This window comes from Malania oleifera, chromosome 12 (genome assembly GCF_029873635.1).
Source record: "Malania oleifera isolate guangnan ecotype guangnan chromosome 12, ASM2987363v1, whole genome shotgun sequence".
Lineage (NCBI taxonomy): Eukaryota > Viridiplantae > Streptophyta > Magnoliopsida > Santalales > Ximeniaceae > Malania > Malania oleifera.
Genome location: NC_080428.1, coordinates 27,818,963 through 27,839,543, shown reverse-complemented (window position 1 = coordinate 27,839,543; position 20,581 = coordinate 27,818,963). Strand labels below are relative to the sequence as shown.

General features: G+C 34.4%; 1 long non-coding RNA gene across 1 annotated transcript; it reads left to right on the top strand.

Annotated features, from left to right (window-relative positions):
- The first annotated feature begins 6,235 nt into the window (after positions 1-6,235).
- On the top strand, positions 6,236-19,981 carry LOC131144482 (uncharacterized). The gene is made up of 2 exons (XR_009133827.1): positions 6,236-6,853; positions 19,567-19,981. It is a non-coding gene; the product is annotated as an uncharacterized LOC131144482 (long non-coding RNA).
- The last annotated feature ends 600 nt before the right edge of the window (positions 19,982-20,581 follow it).

The window sequence follows — 20,581 nt, the reverse complement described above, 5'->3', positions numbered from 1 at the left end:
TTAACCAAATATGTTAAGTTCCACTTATTTGTTAGCATCAAAACAATATTTTAAGACGTGTAAGGCCAACAGAGTTAATTTTGGTTGGGTTGTTTTTCATTGTTAAAGTTTAGTTTGGTCTCTTTAAAAAATCTTCTTTAGGATTCGAACTTTGTTGGCTTCTATTTATTTTAAGTTCAATTTAATTAAAGTTTGAGTTTTTATTTTGTTTTAATTTATTGTTTAAGTTGTTAAAGAGTCAAGTTTAAGTTCTTGATTGTGTTAAAGTCTTTTTTCTTTTCTTTTTTTTGTGTTTGATTGAGATTTTTAGAGTTGCACGCTTAAGTTACGTGATAAAGTTATCGTCTTTAGGCTTTGTGTCTGAAGTTCAAACATGAGATTTATTTCTTGTCTGACTGATTAAACGTAAGATTGTGTTTGTTATTTAACTTTATCATCATCTACTTCATTGTGCTTTTTCCCGTTTCTCGTTGTTAATTTAGTGTGTGTTAGGTTTATAAATTAAATTTCGTGTTGTTTTAATTCGTCAAAAAAAAATCTCAAACATCCCAAAACTCGAATCTGAACCGTGTTCAGTAAATCTCTTGTTTCTTATTTTCTTTTGGAATTACGCAAAATTTGGAATTAAACTGCATTCCATGAGGAGACGATCTGACTCTTGGACTAATTATTATACGACTGAACTCCTATATTTGGAATAGTTTTCAAACTAGTCATTTTTAAAGTGAGTCACTTACATTTAGAGCAAGTCATTTTTCATGTGTTTTGGCGCTCGAGTTATCAAACCCGGCGAAAGTTATTTTCTTGGTTCATTCTTGTCTCTTTTGTTATATTTGGCTCAGTCCAAAATTAGCGTCATTTATCGTTATAGATTTGTTGTTAAAAGAAAACTCTTTTGTCATTTCAAACAATAAACCTATAAAGAAGGGCAGCGAGCATTATTATTATTATTATTATCATTGTATTTATTATTAGTATTATTATTATTATTATTATTAGTATTAGAATTATTAATATTAATAATATTGTTATTATTATTATTATCATTATTATTATTATAAAAAGTTAAAAAAAAAAAAAGAGGAGGAAAAGACCACGCACTTTAGGGTTTGAGGAAAAGGCTATAAAAGGCTACATACACACACTGCGAGGACACAGCCGTTTAGAGGGGGGAAGGCCATTCAAAAAAAAAAAAGAAAAAGACCTAACCATAGCCTCCTTTTCTCCTCTCCATTATTCTCTCAGCTTCACGCCACAGCCTCCTTCGTTTCCAGCAGCCTCCAACCTCTCATCTCACAACCGCACCAACCATTCTCTCAACTTTCTGGCTCTCACTTCCTCTTCCATCTCTCCTCCCTCATCTCTCTTCATCCCTCTCAATCTCTCACAGTCAGATTCACAGCCACCCCCTCCATCACTCCGGCCTAAGATCCCCAACCATGACCGTTGCACCAACTCCAAGCTCAGCATCATCGCCATCAGCCTCTACACACGCACAACAGACCCGCAATCCCCATGCGCCACCTCCCTCTCAGCTCCCAGATCTCTTCCATCCCGACAAACCAAGCACGTCGTCACACTGGACATTCTAATAGCCTCCGGCCTCCCACCGTCTCGTATAGCCACTTGCTGCAATAGCAGCCGCCATTGCTGCTCTCTACGCTGCAGCCCCCTTCGTTTCCAATTTCCCCCTATTCTCCTTCTCCAACCACCGACGACATCTTTCTCTGACGTTGTCATCTCTACCCTCTGTCGTCTGACTCGTCTCTGTTTGTTCTACACCACCACCCTCAAATCTCCGACGGCAGCTCGTGTACAAAGCTGGCCACCTATAAGCAGCCCCTGCACCACCATCCTCCAAGCTCAGACGCAAGACACCCAACCACAACAACGATCTCCACACACAACCGTGAACAGAGCACTCTGACACACACAACTGCAAACCAGCGTCGCCATCACCGTTGATCATCGTCGTCGCCGCTGGAACCTCCGCCGCAGTCGTCGTCTCTGGCAGCCCTTGTAGTCCCCCAAATCCGAGCAGTAGTCAGGTGAGGTTCTCACCTCCGGCCAAGCACACACATGCCCGTATTTGTTTTGTTTTGTTTTTTTTATTTTATTTTATTGTAGAATATTTATTGTGAAGATGTTTTTTTTTATATATACATTTATTACCATCTTATTTCGTTTTTCTATTACTGTAAATATTAATTGGTTTGTTCTCATTATTGTAGGATTTTTTTTTTGTGTGGTGTTAAGTATTCTATTGTTTAGTACTTAAATGTGGTAATTTTTGTTGTCGTATATTATTAAGTACGTAATATTCAAGTTGTATGTTTAATATTTAGGGTTTTTGTTGTATTTATTTAAATAGGTAATAGTCATGTTATATGTTTAATATTTAGGATTTTTTTATATCATGTTTATTGTTATACAACATCAAAGTTTTTTTTTATGATCATTGTTATTAGTTATTTCTGATTATTATTATTTCGTGTTTATAATTATGCATATTTAGTTATTTGAACAGGTGTCCTATATGTTCATATTTGTTTACTTGGTTTTTAAAATGGAAAAAAAATATAAAAAAAAAATCAAAAGATAAAAATAAGACAAAAAAATTCAGGAAATTCATAAAAAAAAAGCTCCAAATATATTTTTGACTTAATTTTCATGGTTTTTCTTTCGTCGTCCTTTTGTTATTTCAAATTTTGGGGAAAAAAATATAAAAAATGTTATAAAAATTCAAAAATTGTAGAAAAACATAAAAACTATTTTTAAAGTTGGAAATCTATCTTTGCAAGTTTTTCATCCTCGAATAAGTTCAAAAACCTCCCGGAATATTATTTTTCATACTTAGAAAAAATGGACTTATATGCCAGATGAATGGAGGAAAAACACTTTAATACGTATATATAAAAATAAAGGAGATATTCAAAATTGTAATAACTATCGTGGAAATAAACTTATGAATCATACGATGAAACTATGAGAAAGAGTAGTTGAACAAGGATTAAGGTTAGAAACGAAGATCTCAGAAAATCAATTTGGTTTTATGCCTGGGAGATCTACCACAGAAGCTATTTATCTTTTAAGAAGATTAATGGAAAAGTTTAGGGAAAAGAAGAGGGACTTGCATATGATATTTATTGACCTTGAGAAAGTATATGATAGGATACCTAGGGAAGTTCTATAGTAGGTTTTAGAAAAAAAAAAGGGTGTATGTTGTAGGTATACCGATGTCATTAAGGATATGTACGATGGAATAATGACTAGTGTAAGGAATATAGATGAAGAAACTAGAGAATTTCCAATTACCATAGGTGTACATCAAGGATCTGCTTTGAGTCCTTATCTTTTTTGCTTTAGTGATGGACCAATTGACTAAGAGTATTCAAAAGGAGGTTCCATGGTGTCTGTTATTTGCATATGATATTGTATTAATTGACAAAACTAGGGATGAAGTAGAGGCTGAGTTAGAATTATGGAGAGAAGTTTTGGAATCTAGAGACTTTAAGATAAGTAGAAATAAAACATAATATATGAAATTTAATTTTAGTAATGATAGGAGGAATATTTGAAACAAAGTTAAACTTGATGATGAAGAAATAAATAGCACTTGCAGATTTTGATACCTTGGATCTATTATGCAAACTGAAGGAGAAATTGAAGATGATGTAATGCATAGAGTTAAAGCAGGTTCGGTAAAATGGAGAAGTGCTTCAAGTGTACTATGTGATTGTAGAATACCCTTAAAATTGAAAGGGAAGTTTTATAGGACAACTATAAGACTAGCTATGCTCTATAGATCGGAATGTCGGGTGACAAAGAAACATAATATTCAAAAAGTAAAAGTTGCCGAGATGAGAATGCTTAGATGGATGAGTGGTATAACATTGAAAGATAAATTAAGAAATGAACATATTTGTGGTAAGTTAGGTGTAGCTCTTATAAAAGATAAGATAAAGGAGGGACGACTCAGATGGTATGGACACTTGCAACGTAGGCCTTATAGTGCACTTGTGAGGAAGAGTGACTTAGTTACTGTGGGGGGCAGTAGAAGGGGTAGGGGTAGACCAAAAATAACTTGGGAGGAGGTAGTGTGTAAGGATTTAATATCCTTGAATCTATCAAAAGAAATGGTCCATGATCACATAAATTGGCGGATAAGGATCCATATAGCCAACCCCACTTAGTGGGAATAAGGCTTGGTTTTGTTTTGTTTTTTTCGTTTTTTTAGAAAAAACCTTCAAACTAAAAAAAAAAAAAATCTTAGGAGTGTATTTTCTTAACTTATTTTCTTTTTTGTCCCTATGATTGTAACTATTGACTTTTTGAGTCTGATCCTTGTTTTGATGCTAACAAAGCATCTCTATCTTATGTGTGTATTTAGTTTGTGAATATGTTCATATTTCAACACACACATAAGGTTTAAGGGAAATGGAGGCTAAGACGGATCTTAATGGACATATACCTGGCGTACTCCATGAAGAAAAGAGCAAAACATCAAGAAGAAGACATTTAAATTTCATTGTATTGCATTTAATTTTTAATTTGGTCTATAATAATTGCATAGCATGCATGATGTGGATGTAAGCTCAAAATGACCATAGACTGACCTTAGGGACCAACACTTTACATAGAAACTCATTTCTTCATTCACTAATTGGTAAGGGTCAAAGATTAGAGCTAAAACGAAGTTTACAAAGGTTGATTGACGCTAGATTTTTTGGCTTAATTCAAAAGCTTCGACCGTAGGGAACCGGACATCGACCATAGCTGACCTTAGGGGCAAAATTGGAATTTCACTTGCTTCGATCGACTGACCATTGCAAAGTCATTAGACCTCGATCGACCGAACTGAGAAAGTTGACCAAAGTCAAAGCTTTAGTCGACCGAACCTTACGCAGTACAAAAGCCTCGATCGACCAAACTAACCAGAAGTCAACATGTTGACATCACTTAGTCAACCGTTCAAAAATGAATGTGTCTTCCATGATTGACCGAACTCACATGTGTCTGACCCCCAACAACTTGGTTGACCGAACTTATAGTTCAAAGTGGCCACGGTCGATCGAACTTCATGAATGGTTAACCAAACCTCAGCCTTGGTCGACCAAACCTGGAAGGGTTTGAAATCACCCTGAGACGGTCAACCGAACCTACAGTTCAAAATTTCCACAATCGACCGAACATAGTAATATGGTCGACTGAACCTATAATACGGTCGACCGAATCTCTTGGGTTGGTAAGATTTTTACCACGATTAAATAGGGTTATTTTATATTAAACATGATTAAATATTTTTAAAAATACCTAGTGTGTCCCCAACGATCATATTTTTATCCAACTATATATATACCCCTTCAAAAGTCAAAATTAGTAAGATGATTAGTTACAAAATCCTCTCAAATTTTCATATCATATTTTTTTCATTCTAAACTTATTTTTCATCCTCTTTGTGTTATTACTTTGAAAAATCATTTTCAAGAGATTGTTTTATTTATCTTGGGCATTTGTTTTACAAAACATAAATGTATTTACTCTCATATTGCATCTATCTTTCATATCCTATTTTGAGAGTATTATTCAAGTTTCTCTCACATATTTCATTTGATAAATATTCTTGGGAGTTAACATTATTTTATTGTGAATCTTGCACATCCATTGCAAGATTCAAAGGCTCATTTTCTTGTGCTTGTGAAAATATTTTTGAGCCCTAAACCCTAAATTCTCTAGCACTTTATTTAGAGAAATATTTTTGGAGAAATTTCTTATTTGGGCAATAAATCTTTGAGCACTCATCATACACATATATATTCAAAGATTTTTTTTTTTTTTTTAGTGAAAATCACATTCTCACATTGAGCTTATTTTCATATCATACGTGAGTGTATTTGTGCTTGTTGTTGTACACATCTACTTGTAGTTGAAGCATTTCCTTGTACACAAAAATTATTCGATTATTTGTTGTACTCCCGACGGGTTGTCGAAAAAGGGAGACTGACCCTGTGAATAGTCTCAGACTGGTTCAGACCTGGTTAAGCAAACTAGGTGCACCAACCTATAAGGTGTTGTCGGTGTCGCTCCACCTAAAAGTGAGAAATTAGTGGAATCCTCAGGTTTATGAGCTGAGGCGGGGACGTAGGCAGTATTGGCCGAACCTCGATAACATATTTGGTGTAGATTTTATTTGTCCGCACTTTCAGTTTCGGCACATGTATGTTTTATATTTGATTTATTATATGTAGTACATGTGTTTAAGTGTTTGAATATTTAATTGGGTTTATGATTATATAGAAAGACCCTAGGCTTGTGTAATACTATTTGTGGAATTTGAATTGACCTAAGAGAAAAGTTTTAAATATCACCCCCTATTGGGAATACGCCAATTCTAATAATTGGTATTAGAGCCTCGTTACACTAAACTTAAATTTTTTTGTAAAAGATCGTAATGGCTCAATTTGGTGTATCCCTATTCGGTGAGGGACAGTTACCTACTAGCCCTCCACTGTTTTGTGGTGTAAACTACACCCACTAAAAAATTAGAATGAGTATTTTTATAAAATCAATGGATTGGAGGGCTTAGCAGGTGATTTTTTGAGTAACTTGTATGCAAACGAATGAAAATGATACTACTTTAGTGCATGCAAATTCATATGCCATGGAGATTTTATATTGTGCTATAGATGCTCATATTTTTCATGAAATTATGGCATGTAAAAATATGAGGGATATCTGAGAGAAGCTTGAAAAGAAATATGGAGAGTCCTAGGAGAAGGATACTTCAATTGTGTCAAGTTCAAATGATCTGGAAGTGGTAAATCACGGGTTTAGTGCACTCATAGAACATGAGGTATATGATTCTCACTCTAGCTCGATTGATGATTCATGTGTTGAATGCTATGTTACTTCATGTGTTGAATCATATATTGAATATTGTGATAATCCTATTATTGATGCACTTGATGATTCTCATATAGAATACGGGAATAAATTTTGCATTGAATCATCTGTTGAAAATTATGATTATACTGCTGATGTTGCATGTAATGATTCTGATAGCAAATATTGTGACATATCTTGTGATGAATCATCTGATAGCTTATGTGATGTTTTGGCTGACAATTCATGCAATGATTCATATGATAATTACTGTGTTAAATTTTGTATTGAATAACATAATGAATTTATTGATGGAAGCATGTTTTTGAATGAAAAACTAGAAAATGTTTTATCGAAAATGCATAAACTTCTAGATAGGATGAATAAACAGAAAACACTTTTGAAAATGAGAATAAGGAGATAGCTAAACAATTAAAAGAATTAAAGGAACATCATGCTATCCTTGAGAAGAAAAAGATTAAGAAGGTCTTGAAAATCATTTGCTTGAACAGAAAAACTGAAGACTATTTTGAAGTGATTTTCAAGCCCACAAATGAAAGAGATAACCAAAATCAACCCTTGGGAGTTAAAAGAAGTAAATCGTTCAAAAAGGGTCCATCTTATAAATCTCATTGCCATGCTTCATCAAGTAGAAGTAGAACAAATAAGTGTAATAGTTCATGTGCATATAAAACTTGTTTATACATTGGAAAGAAAGGGCACATTAAATAAACTTGTTTAGGTAGAGGTATCAGAGGCATGGATAAAGAAATGGAGTGGGTTGTCATGAAAGCAAACCCCTTAGGACCTAAGGAAAAAATGGATTTAAATTAATATTACCAAATTAGTTAATTTTTCCTTAGACCCTAGGACTAGATCTAGGGGTTAGTAATAACATTAGGCTTGGGAAGTGGCTTAGGTTTAAAATGTAGAAGCTTAGTATACACATCCACTTCCAAATGGACAAGGCTACTACGTTTGGTATATAATTCAAAATGCTTAACCCACACTTAAATATAAATATATTAAATTAAGTATACCTTGTCCACTTATAATAAATACTCTTTTGAACCTAACAGAAATTTAAATTGATTAGAATATTTATCCAAATTCGCTTCACAAGCTTTTAATCCTTCAAGTCAAATCCTTAGAGCTTTGTATCTTTTTAGTTAAGTGAAATGGCTAATATGATGGCCATAGGTTTCAACATATACTAAAATGCAATAGTTGAGAAACCTATACATGAATGTTAAGAAAGAAAAGCCATTTGAACTTAAGCCTGTCACACGTATTGAGATTCATAAGAAAAGAGGCAGACATAGGCTTATCACCTTAACGAATATTCATTGTGACTTTTTGGTCTGATAAGCCTAAAGCATTCATCGCCGAGCTTAAACCATCGAAAATATTAAAAATATTGGCTAATGGAATATAAAAATTATGAAAAGGCATAAAATGGATTAGCGCATAACTCAGGGGGAGTATTACACTTTCATGTCTATACAAATTAAATGCTCTCATTATCTCGTAACATTCATGCCTATATGCCTTAATGAATAACAATACTGCACTGAACTCAAAACTATTCTCTATTCCCCATTATTTACATTCTTTGATGGATAGATTATATTTTATGAATTGCTGATTGCTACCTAATTGCATGCGTAGTCTAGAATGCCTCCTACATAGCAGATGCAGCAATGTGAGCTGCATACTGGAAGTTTATTTTAGGTTGTTGCATGATTCATATGTATATTATGTTGAAAACAATCACTTATCAGGTACAAATTTTATGAGAAAATGTCCGATTTACAGACGGCATGCTGTTGAAAATTTATTAAAATTTTCCCAAGTAAAGCCATGTACAAAGATGGTTATGATAAAATAACAACAACAAAACCAAGCCTTAGTCCCACTAAGTGGGGTCGGCTATATGAATCTTTTTCCGCCAATTTATATGATCATGAACCATTTCTTTTGATAGATTCAAGGATATTAAATCTTTACTCACTATCTCCTCCCAAGTTATTTTAGGTCTACCCCTACCCCTTCTACTGCCTCCCACAATAACTAAGTCACTCTTCCTCACAGGTGCACTATAAGGTCTACGTTACAAGTGTCCATACCATCTAAGTCGTCCCTCCCTTATCTTATCTTCTATAGGAGCTACACCTAACTTACAACGAATATGTTCATTTCTTAATTTATCTTTCAATGTTATGCCACCTATCCATCTAAGCATCCTCATCTCGACAACTTTTACTTTTTGGATATTATGTTTCTTCGTCGCCTAACATTCCGATCCATATAGCATAGCTGGTCTTATAGTTGTCCTATAAAACATTCCTTTCAATTTTAAGGGTATTCTACGATCACATAGCACACTTGAAGCACTTCTCCATTTTACCCAACCTGCTTTTAACTCTATGCATTACATCATATTCAATTTCTCCTTCAGCTTGCATAATAGAACCAAGGTATTGAAATCTACAAGTGTTATTTATTTCTTCATCATCAAGTTTAACTTTGCCTCCAATTTTTCTCCTATCATTACTAAAATTACATTTCATATATTTTGTTTTATTTCTACTTATCCTAAAGCCTCTAGATTCCAAAGCTTCTCTCCATAATTCTAACTCATCCTCTACTCCATCCCTAGTTTCATCAATTAATACAATATCATCTGCAAACAACATATACCATGGAACCTCCTTTTGAATACTCTTAGTCAATTGGTCCATCACTAAAGCAAAAAGATAAGGACTCAAAGCAAATCCTTGATATACACCTATAATCGGAAATTCTCTAGTTTCTCCATCTATAATCTTTACACTAGTCATTACTTCATCGTACATATCCTTAATGACATCGGTATACCTACAACATATACCCTTTTTTTCTAAAACCCACCATAGAACTTCCCTAGGTATCCTATCATATGCTTTCTCAAGGTCAATAAATATCATATGCAAATCCCTCTTCTTTTCCCTAAACTTTTCCATTAATCTTCTTAAAATATAAATAGCTTCTGTGGTAGATCTCCCAGGCATAAAACCAAATTGATTTTCTGAGATCTTTGTTTCTAACCTTAATCTTTGTTCAACTACTCTTTCCCATAGCTTCATCGTATGACTCATAAGTTTAATTCCATGATAGTTATTACAATTTTGAATATCTCCTTTATTTTTGTATATAGGTATTAAAGTGCTTTTCCTCCATTCATCTGGCATTTTCTTAGTTTTTACAATTGTATTAAATAAATTAGTTAACCATATAATTCCGTTATCACCCAAGCATTTCCATACTTCAATTGGGATGTTATCTGGTCCCATGACTTTTCCATTTTTCATCTTTTTTAGTGCAAATGTAACTTCGTTAACTCTAATTTTTCAAATAAATCTTATATTTTTAGTCTTTTCCTCATTTGACAATTCTAAGTTTAAGCCTTCTATTTGGTTTTCATTAAACAACTTACTAAAGTAACTTCGCCATCTTTCTTTAATATCTTCATCCTTAACCAAGACAATATCATCCTCACTTTTTATGCATTTTACATTTCCTAAGTCCTTACTCTTCCTTTCTCTAACTTTAGCAAGTTTAAATATATCTCTTTCCCCTTCTTTTGCACCTAATCTATCATACAAACTATTAAATGATCTATATTTAGCTTCACTAACGGTCCTTTTTGCATCTTTTCTCGCCTCCTTATATTTTTCAAAGTTATCTCTATTTCTATATTTTTGCCACGTTTTATACCAAATTCTTTTTGTTTTTATGATTTTTTGTACATGTTTATCCCACCACCAACTTTCTTTGCTATTTGAGAATCTTCCCCTTGATTCACCTAAAATCTCTTTTGCTGTCTTTTTAATAGAGCTAGCTAATCTATTCCAAAAAGTAATTGTATCTATCCCATCCACTAAGCTCCAATCCCCATCTTTGATCATTTTATCTTTAAATTTTATTATATTTTCTCTTTTTAGGTTCCACCATCTAGTTCTCCTACACTGGTTTATTTTATCATTTTCCTTCCATTTTTTAATACATATATCTAACACTAAGACTCTGTGTTGTGTGGTTAGGCTTTCACCTGGAATAACTTTACAGTCTTGCATGATAAATGATCTACCCTCCTAGTTAAAAAAAATCTATTTGACTTCTATTTTGTCCTCTTTTAAAGGTTATTAAGTGTTCTTCTCTCTTCTTAAAGCAAGTATTCATTATACTAAAATCATATGATGTAGAAAAGTCTAAGATCATCTCCCCAGACTCATTTTTGTCTCCATGTCCATATCCTCTATGTATCCTCTCATAATTTTTATTATCTCTTCCAACGTGTCCATTCAGATCTCCTCCTATAAATATTTTCTCCGTCCCTGGTATGCCTTGTATAATATTATCCATATCTTCCCAAAATTGTCTCTTAAGATTTTCTGCTAAGCCAACTTGAGGAGCATAAGCACTAATGATATTTATTATCTCTTGTCCTAATACCATCTTGATTTTTATAATTCTATCCCTTGCTCTAGTTACATCCCCAACACTATCTTTTAAGTCTTTGTCTATAATAATGCCTACTCCATTCTTATCTTTTTCTTTTCCAGTGTACCAAAGTTTAAATCCTGATTTATCTATTTCTCTAGCTTTCTCCCCCACCCACTTAGTTTCTTGAAGGCAAATTATATTAATTCTTCTTCTAATTATTGTATCCACAATTTCCATGCTTTTAACCGTAAGTGTCCCTATATTCCAAGTTGCTAATCTAATCATAGTTTCCTAAACTAACATCTTTACCTGCCCACGTCTAGAATAATGCAAGAACCCTCGCATATTTGATACCATACCCAGGCGCCGACACGGCGCGTCGCTTAAGGGAGACGACCTAGCCCACCCTCGCCCACTTTTCGCTACACCCAGGTGGTTCAAGTGCAACACATTGCTCGTAAGGGACGCCCCAACAAATATTCGATAAGGATTCATATCATAGTGATCTGACAAATTTTACGCTGGCTGTCAGCTACCTAACGCAACCCTCCTCCTTAACCCGGGCTTAGGACCAGCTGTGTGTGGAAAAATTAGGTTATGATAAAATGAATATTAAAACATTTTTGAAAGGATGAGTGAAAACTCAAATAGATAATTAAACTTCATCCTTACATAATGATCGTATAGTTAAGGGAAGCTAAGCTCCATCTCTAAGAAAAGAGCATAAAAAACTCATGTGCGTCATGCCTTACTTTTTGAATATTGAGACTCTTTTGAAAACCTGGAACATTATATACAACTCTTAAAGCTCTATGAATAGATATGGATTGTTTTCAGGTTTATGAACTCTAGAGTATGCCTTATTATCTCTTTTCTGATGCATGTGTGATCCATACGGATAATTATACTGGTTGCACTATAGAGTAAATGAATCTTTTATCCAGTATACTTGATTTAAGAAAATTAAAATGATTGCCTATACCGCTTGATAATCTTAATGAAAATAATCTTTCTTTGGTATAAGTAGCTCTTTGTGTCTAAGCATGCATTCAATTTCGTAGGGGGAGCTCTTGGAATAACCTTTCTATCTTGTTTGTGCTCACCTATTCTTATGCTTAGATATCTATTCAACACTATGTGGCATGTACTTAAATGAAATGATATTATTGAAAATGTTAATTTGAAACATAATGTTTATTTTTGCCACAGTCATCTATTTTGCCATATGATCCTTATTTTGAATTTGCTATTCTTAGGATTTACATGGTTGTATTTTTCTAGTCATATTTTATTCTGTGCTTAAATGCCTACCGGGAAAAATTGTGCTTGCTTGCATGATCTTTAAAGTTTTTTTTGCAAGCATCACCCCCAGTACTTCTTGAAAATATCATAAGAGGGATACACACGCACACGCACATGCACACGCACACACACACACACACGCACACACACACACACACACACACACACACACATATATATATATGTATTACATATACTTTTCTTGGCAAAAAATGATTTTACATGAAACATAGTTTGTTTCTTGCTTATGTAGTGCTTAAATGCTATATCTTTAAAACAACCTTAAATTTTTTATATGCTCAAATGTTGTATGATAAAGAGAGAATTTTTCTGCGCTTAAATGTTAAAAAGGGGGAATGTTTTTCAAATAGGGAAGTTTCTCTTAAGCTAAGTTTTTTTAATGACCAAATTTCTTTCACTTAGCTTAACCCTTTTTGTTGATGCCAAAAGGGGGAGAATTTATATGAGAGCAAAATTCTTGACCAAAAGGGGGACTTTGTTTAAGGTAAATGTTTTTATGGGGTAAAATATCTATATTGTATGCATGTATGTGATTGTGCTATAATGACAAAACTAAACGCATATTATTTGACATGTCTTTTTTTGTGAATATGCTTGACCTATATTGTCTATTTTCAAGTTATGCATATTCTTAGGAGAAGCCTTCTCAAGCTTGTTCCATTTTGCTCTGATGCGTTTGTCATCATAAAAAAGGGTAAGATTGTTAACTTTTTGAGTTCAATCCTTGTTTTGATGATGACAAAGCGTCTGTATCTTATGTGTGTATTTAGTTTGTGAACAAGTTCATATTTTAGCACACACATAAGGTTTAAGGGAAATGGAGGCCAAGATGGATCTTAATGCACATATACCTAGCCTACTCCATGAAAAGAAGAGCAAAATATCAAGAAGAAGACATTTAAATTTCATTGTATTGCATTTAATTTTTAATTTGGTCTGTAATAATTACATAGCATGCATGATGTGAATGTAAGCTCAAAATGACTATAGACTGACCCTAGGGACTAGCACTTTACACAGAAACTCATTTCTTAATTAACTAATTAGTTAGGGCCAAAGATTAGGGCTAAAACAAAGTTTACAAAGGTCGACTGATGCCATAATTTTTTGCTTAATTCAAAAGTTTCGACCGTAGGGAACCAGACAAGGACCATAGCTGACCAAAGGGGCAAAATTGGAATTTCACTTGCTTCAGTTGACCGACCATCACAAGGTCATTTGACCTTGGTCAACTGAACCGAGAAAGTTGACCAAAGTGAAAGCTTTGGTCGCCGAACCCTCAAAAGTACAAAAGCCTCAGTCGACTGAACTGACCAAAAGTCAACATGTTGACTTCCCTCGGTCTACCGTTATGAAATGAACGTGTCTTCCACAGTCAACCAAACTCAAACGTGTTTGACCCCCAACAACTTGGTCGACTGAACTCATAGTTCAAAGTGGCCATGGTCGACCGAACTTCACGAATGGTCAACCGAACCTTTGCCTTGGTCGATCGACCCTCAAAGGGTTCGAAATTGCCCTGAGATGATCGACCGAACCTACAATTCAAAATTTCCATGGTCGACCAAACACAGTAATGTGGTCGACCGAACCTATAATACAGTCGACCAAACCTCTCGGGTTAGTTAGATTTTTACCATGGTTAAAGAGGGTTATTTTTCATTAAGCATGATTAAACATTTTTTAAAATACCCAGTGTTTTCCCCAATGGACATATTTTTATCCAACTCTATACATACCCCTTCATAAGTCATAATTAGCAAGATGAATAATTAGAAAATCCTCTAAAATTTTCATATCATATTGTCATCTTTCTAAGCTTATTTTTCATCCTCTATATGTTATTACTTTGAAAAATCATTTTCAAGAGAGTGCTTTATTTATCTTGGGCATTTGTTTTACAAAACAGAAATGCATTTACTCTCATATTGCATTTATCTTTCATATCCTATTTTGAGAGTATTATTCAAGTTTCTCTCACATATTTCACTTGATAAATATTCGTGGGAGTTTACATTATTTTCTTGTGAATCTTGCACATCCATTGCATTATTTAAAGGCTCATTTGCTTGTGCTTGCGAAAATATTTTTGATCCATAAACCCTAGATTCTCTAGGACTTTATTTAGAGATATATTTTTGGAGAAATTTCTTATTTGAGCATTAAATCTTTGAGCACTCATCATACACATGTTTATTCAAAGATTATTTTTGTGAAAATCACATTCTCACATTGAGCTTATTTGCATATCATACGTGAGTGTATTTGTGCTTATTGTTGTACACATTTTCTTGTAGTAGAAGCATTTCCTTGTGCACAAAAATTATTTGATTATCTGTGATATTCTCTACGGGTTGTTGAAAGAGGGAGACTAGCCCTGTGAATAGTCTTGGACTTGTTCAAACCTGGTTAAGAGAACTAGGTGCACCAACCTATAAGGTGTTGTAATCGGTGTCACTCCTCCCGAAAGTGAGAAATTAGAGGAATCCTTGGGCTTGCGAGCTGAGGCGGGGATGTAGGTAGTATTGGCCGAACCCCGATAACATATCTAGTGTAACTTTTACTTTTCCACACTTTCAATTTCAGCACATGTATGTTTTTTGTTTGATTTATTATATGTAGTACATGTGTTTAAGTGTTTGAATATTTGATTGGGTTTATAATAATATAGAAAGACCCTAGGCTTGTGTAATGCTATTTGTAGAATATGAATTGACCTAGGAGAAAAGTTTTAAATTCCCAATTCACCCCCCTATTGGGAATACACCAATTCCAATAATAACAAAAGGTTATGAGTTGTTCAAGCTTCGTGTACCCCGGTTATAAGGGAATATGTACATATTGTATATTATGTGTGGTCCATTTATTTACATTTTGTAAATTCATAAAGGGAGTAAAATAAAACACTTTTTGAATTAAATTTGGGATATCTTTTTATTAATTAGGTATTGCTTGTAAGAACATATGCATAGAGGGTGCTCGTACCTTCCCCTCATATAACCGAACTCTCGATCCCTGCTTTGGTAATGCAGATTAATTCGACCCTTAATTGGGTAGTAATCAAATGTTCTAACCATACTAAAAGGTTAGTGGTGGCTCTATTCCAATTTTTTCTCGAAAATAATTAAACCATTTTTATTTCGCCACCCTGGGGCACCCTTGCGTCTGGGACATAGTGACAATACTTATGATTTGTCATTATCAAAATGGGATCGAACCTAAAAAAGTCAACAATCTCCCCATTTTTTATGATGACAAACGCACGAGTAAAATGAGGTTTTCCTGAAAAGGCTCCTGGTAGGCTCACCAAGGGTTGGGTCCTCAACTACCAAAAATAAAATTTATAAACCTAACTACTCCCAAGTTTAGTCGAATAATGAGTAAGTCGGGTATTGATCCATAGGACCTCAAGCACAATTATCAACCACTTCCAATTTAGTTTACTACAACTTTGGGTAAAAAGGTGAAAAGGTGAGATTTTGGTGGGGTTTTTCTAACAATCTACTGAAATAATATAAATTCTATATTATCACTACTCCTACAAAGCAAATCCAAGATCATGAATCACGCTTAGACTGTTGTTTGGCACAAGTTATGTCCAGTCAACTATCCGTCTTAGGCTAATGGCTAAGTGAACCATTCGAGGGCATAGAGTAGCGAAGGTGCACCAATCATCTGAAGCACAATCAGGAACCAGGGTACACTTTATCTCAACGATCACGAATTCACCTTATACATGAATCGTATCCTAATTTGTATAGATGACTGAATCCCTAACTAAGCTATCATATCCCCTAGGGTAACATCATTCTCAAAGATGTAAACTTGCATGGTATTGAAATGAAAGCATGTAAAGGAAAGCATATAAATGAAAGCAGTAAAGGAAAGCATGTAAATGAAAGCAGCAAAGATGGCTTTAATTGCAAACTTGAGAGTCTGTCACTAACAAGAAAGAATACAATAGAGAACCTTAACCTACTTGGCAACACAAGGAATGAAAAGGTTGTCATAGGCCTTCATGAACCTGAGCATGAACTAGAACAAGAATTGAAATCAAAAGTAGTAAATCTACTCTACTTGGTTCTCAATGGCTTTCTAGGTCTGTCATTAACCCAAAAAATGCCAAAGAGGAACCCTAAGCATATAGAAGGAACTTAGTTTTATACCCAATAGGTTTTACAACGTTTGAAATTCAAAATGGGAATGTTCAACATAAAATTTCATGTAGAAGATCATCGCTGTTGACCAGGTTGTGCCCCATCTTCCCCTAGTCATGCCCTAGTCGAATCTCATGGGAAATCAGGTATTTAAATATTTTTGTCTTTGACTTGGTCATGCTAATGAGTTTTGTTGGTCGAGCTGTTGGTCAAAACTTACAGGATCTCAATTTCATTTTAACTTCAGGATCTTGACCTAGTCGCCCCTCAAGGTCTTCTTGGTCGAGCACTTGATCGAGAATTTTAGTATCTCTGGCTCAGTTAGCTTCATTATCTCGACCTGGTCGCCCTAAGGATCACTATGTTGATCACTTGTTCAAACCTTGTAGTAATTCTTCTTCAGTTTGAACCTTGGAGTCTGCAACTTGAGACCTGATCGCCCCCATGTGTTGTTGGTCACACCACATTGTCAAACATGATCTTCTTTCCTTTGATGCATTGAGGCTCTAGGAGCCTAGCTGAACATCTGATCTGGGCTTTGTGTACTCCAATTACTCCCTTGGCTTCTCATAACGCTTAACTTCTCGATTTTAACTTGTTTTTCCTAAAACATGAACAAACCTTACATAACTCCGAACTATGATAACAAAGGGTATTTACAAGATAAATGAAGACAAAAAAAAGGTAAATGAGGGCCTAAAATAGTACATTTTAGGGACTCATTACAACCCCCAACTTATACTTTTCTAGTCCTCGAGTAAAGCAAAAGTTAAGAAAACTAGAAAACCCTATCTACCTCTTCTTTTGTGGGAAACACGATTGCATTTGCCGTATGCAATAAGGCTTTAAACCCCTAGGTAACCCTAGTGAACGAGTTGTAGTCTCGTAAGGGTTTCTAGGGTTTTACCCACAAACACCAATATCAGTGAACATTCAAATAGGATCACATGCAACATAATAATGCCATTTCACGTACAAGTATATAGCCTAATTACACACAGGCTTTTTCATACATGACTTTATTACACACAACTCTGCAATAAATCACTCATGCAGTTCTCAACATTGTATAGCCATAAAGAAAAACACAACTCATGGAGAATCAACTAGCAATCACAATTTTGAGTTAATATTATCATATAAATTCAAGTATGGATAGGCAAAATCACAAGGCATGCGTAAAGTGAATGATTCATCACACTCAGGTTATCCTTGAACACCTATAGAACGGTCGTCTTGACTTAGCCTCATTGGTATACTCTAAAAAATACTCAAAAATATAGGTTCACTCTCATATGTGAGGAAGAATGTCATAATCAAACATCCCACATATTTTGAAGAACTAACGTTAAAAATGGAGTGAACTAGTCTCATAAGTATGGGATCTAGCCTATTAATGAGGTGTCGGGTCCTTCACCCTAGTGCCTTTTCACCTACTCACAACATCCAACCAAGACCACCCTAGATTGACTAATCCATAGACTGGGCGTGAATACATCAGACGCATCAAGCAGATGAAGAAGCTTCATACGTGTAGGATCATGTGTATTGTGTCTTTAGCTTGACCTTTTTATATTTGGAGCAGGTATTCTATGTATTTTTCATTTCTTTTTCTTTTTTTCTCATTTTTTTTTTACATTTTTCCTTCATGGTCAGGTAGGACAATCACTACAACTTTTATGTCTTCATGCTACCAATGGAAAATTAACCTAAAAAAGAAGTTCCATAAAATAGGTCTATCTCTAGAGATGGCTTGCTTTTGACATCTTAAGTAAGTTACAAGATCTAGGTTTATATCTCCTCATTGGTCATCACCTCTTGGCTAGCAAGTGTAAAAATAGAGAGTAGTATGCAAAGAAGATGTAGAAAAGGAAAGTTGAGTTCCATAAACTCAGAGTTTGATGTCAAAAACTCAAGAAAAATGAAAGGATCAACAGTACCTCATAAGGTGTCATAGTCGCCACGTTTGTTCTCTCAGTGCTCTCAAGGAATCCTAAGTGTTACGAATCACATGAAAGTGCATCCGAACCTTATGGAGTACCATGTGAATACAAGAACTTACACAACCAAATTAACACGAATGAACCAGTAGTCAACCCTTATAGAGTGGAAAAACAGTACATTGGCTATATTATGTGAACTACACATAAGCAACTCACTACTTCATTAGTGAGCATAACAAAGTCATTTAAATGATAGGCCTATGTGTACAACTTGTAGGTGATATAAAAGTATGTAAATGACCTAAACAGTGTTAACATGGCATAAATAAGATAATTTCACTGAAAATTTTGAAAAATTGTGTCATTTTAGTGCTTGAAATGTGCCATGTAGTGTTTTCCTACCCCCTACCCCCAACTTAAAACATCAGTGTCCTCACTGAAGTGTGGAAAGAAAGAACCTAGAAAGAAAGGGAAGGTAACACTGTACGGTGCTTATGAAATCAATTGGTATACCTACGTTAGTAATAAACACATAAAATCCAGAAATAGCATGCACACAATAATACACTGAAGCACAAAAGATGAGTGGAACAAAAACACCATGTAATATTCCATTAATCACAAATGTAGTACAATGTATATAGAAAATCAAAGCACATGTACGACCCTTCCAAAAGCATGGTGTTGGCCTTACAAGGTTTAAAATCTTGTTATCTTGTTTTGATGCTAACAAACAAGTGAAATTTAATGTATTTGTGTGAGTAATGATATTTCAGGGCTCATATATAAGAAAGCAAGGTCAAAGTGCTCATAAGGATCAAATGAAGCTTAAATGAGTCAAAGCATGGATTTAAAGATGATATATTAAACCTTGAAGATTATGAGGACATGAATGAGTTGTTGAAAGCCAAGGAATATTAAAGTCAAAAGATCCAAAGAAAGGCAAAGTGAGAAAGCTCAAAGAATATGAAAGCTTGAAGAAAATATGGACTCAATCCAAGGACAAAGCATGAAGACTCAAGAACCTAGAATGTTAATGTCTTAGAAGTCTCATGTTAGTGCTTTAATGTTTAAAATATTGTTTGAAATATTTTGAAGCTCTTAGGTTAGCTTCTTGGACCTAGATACCTTTTAATATACTTGGAAAATATTTTTTTAAGGTCAAAAATTATTTTAAAAAGGTTAGAATCATTTTTGGAATGAAAAGCATCAAAAAGAGTTTTTCCAAATGCTATCAGTTTTTATACATCCGCATTGAGGTAAATTTTTCTTTATCAAAAACTCCTTATCTTAAAATGTGTTCAAAATGAACTTAGCTTTCTTTTGACACTAAGAACACCTAATTTGGAGTTATAAAGAAAAAGTTATGGTCAAAACACTAAAGTGGGGTCACTTCTATTAGCCATCTGAACACTATTCACGAGAGGCACTTCAGCTGTCTGAACAGCACACATAACCACTTCAGATGTCTGAACTTGACACATCCGACGTATGAAGATTTTTTGTTGCAAATTTGAAACAGGCAGTAGCTATCCAGACGTCTGAACTAAACACTTCAGACATTTGAACACTGTTCAACGGGCAAATTTTTAAATTCTAATATTTTAAAATATAGCCGTTTTGAGCTCCAAATTTTCAAACAACTTGAGAAACTCTCTAAGAAAACTTTAGCAACATGGAAACAAGTTTGAAAGCCTATAAATACATGGTTTTGCAAATCAAACTACATCCATGAATTGAAAAATTAGTTTTGAGAAGCTAAAAGCACTCTTGTTCTTACAAGTTCTCTTG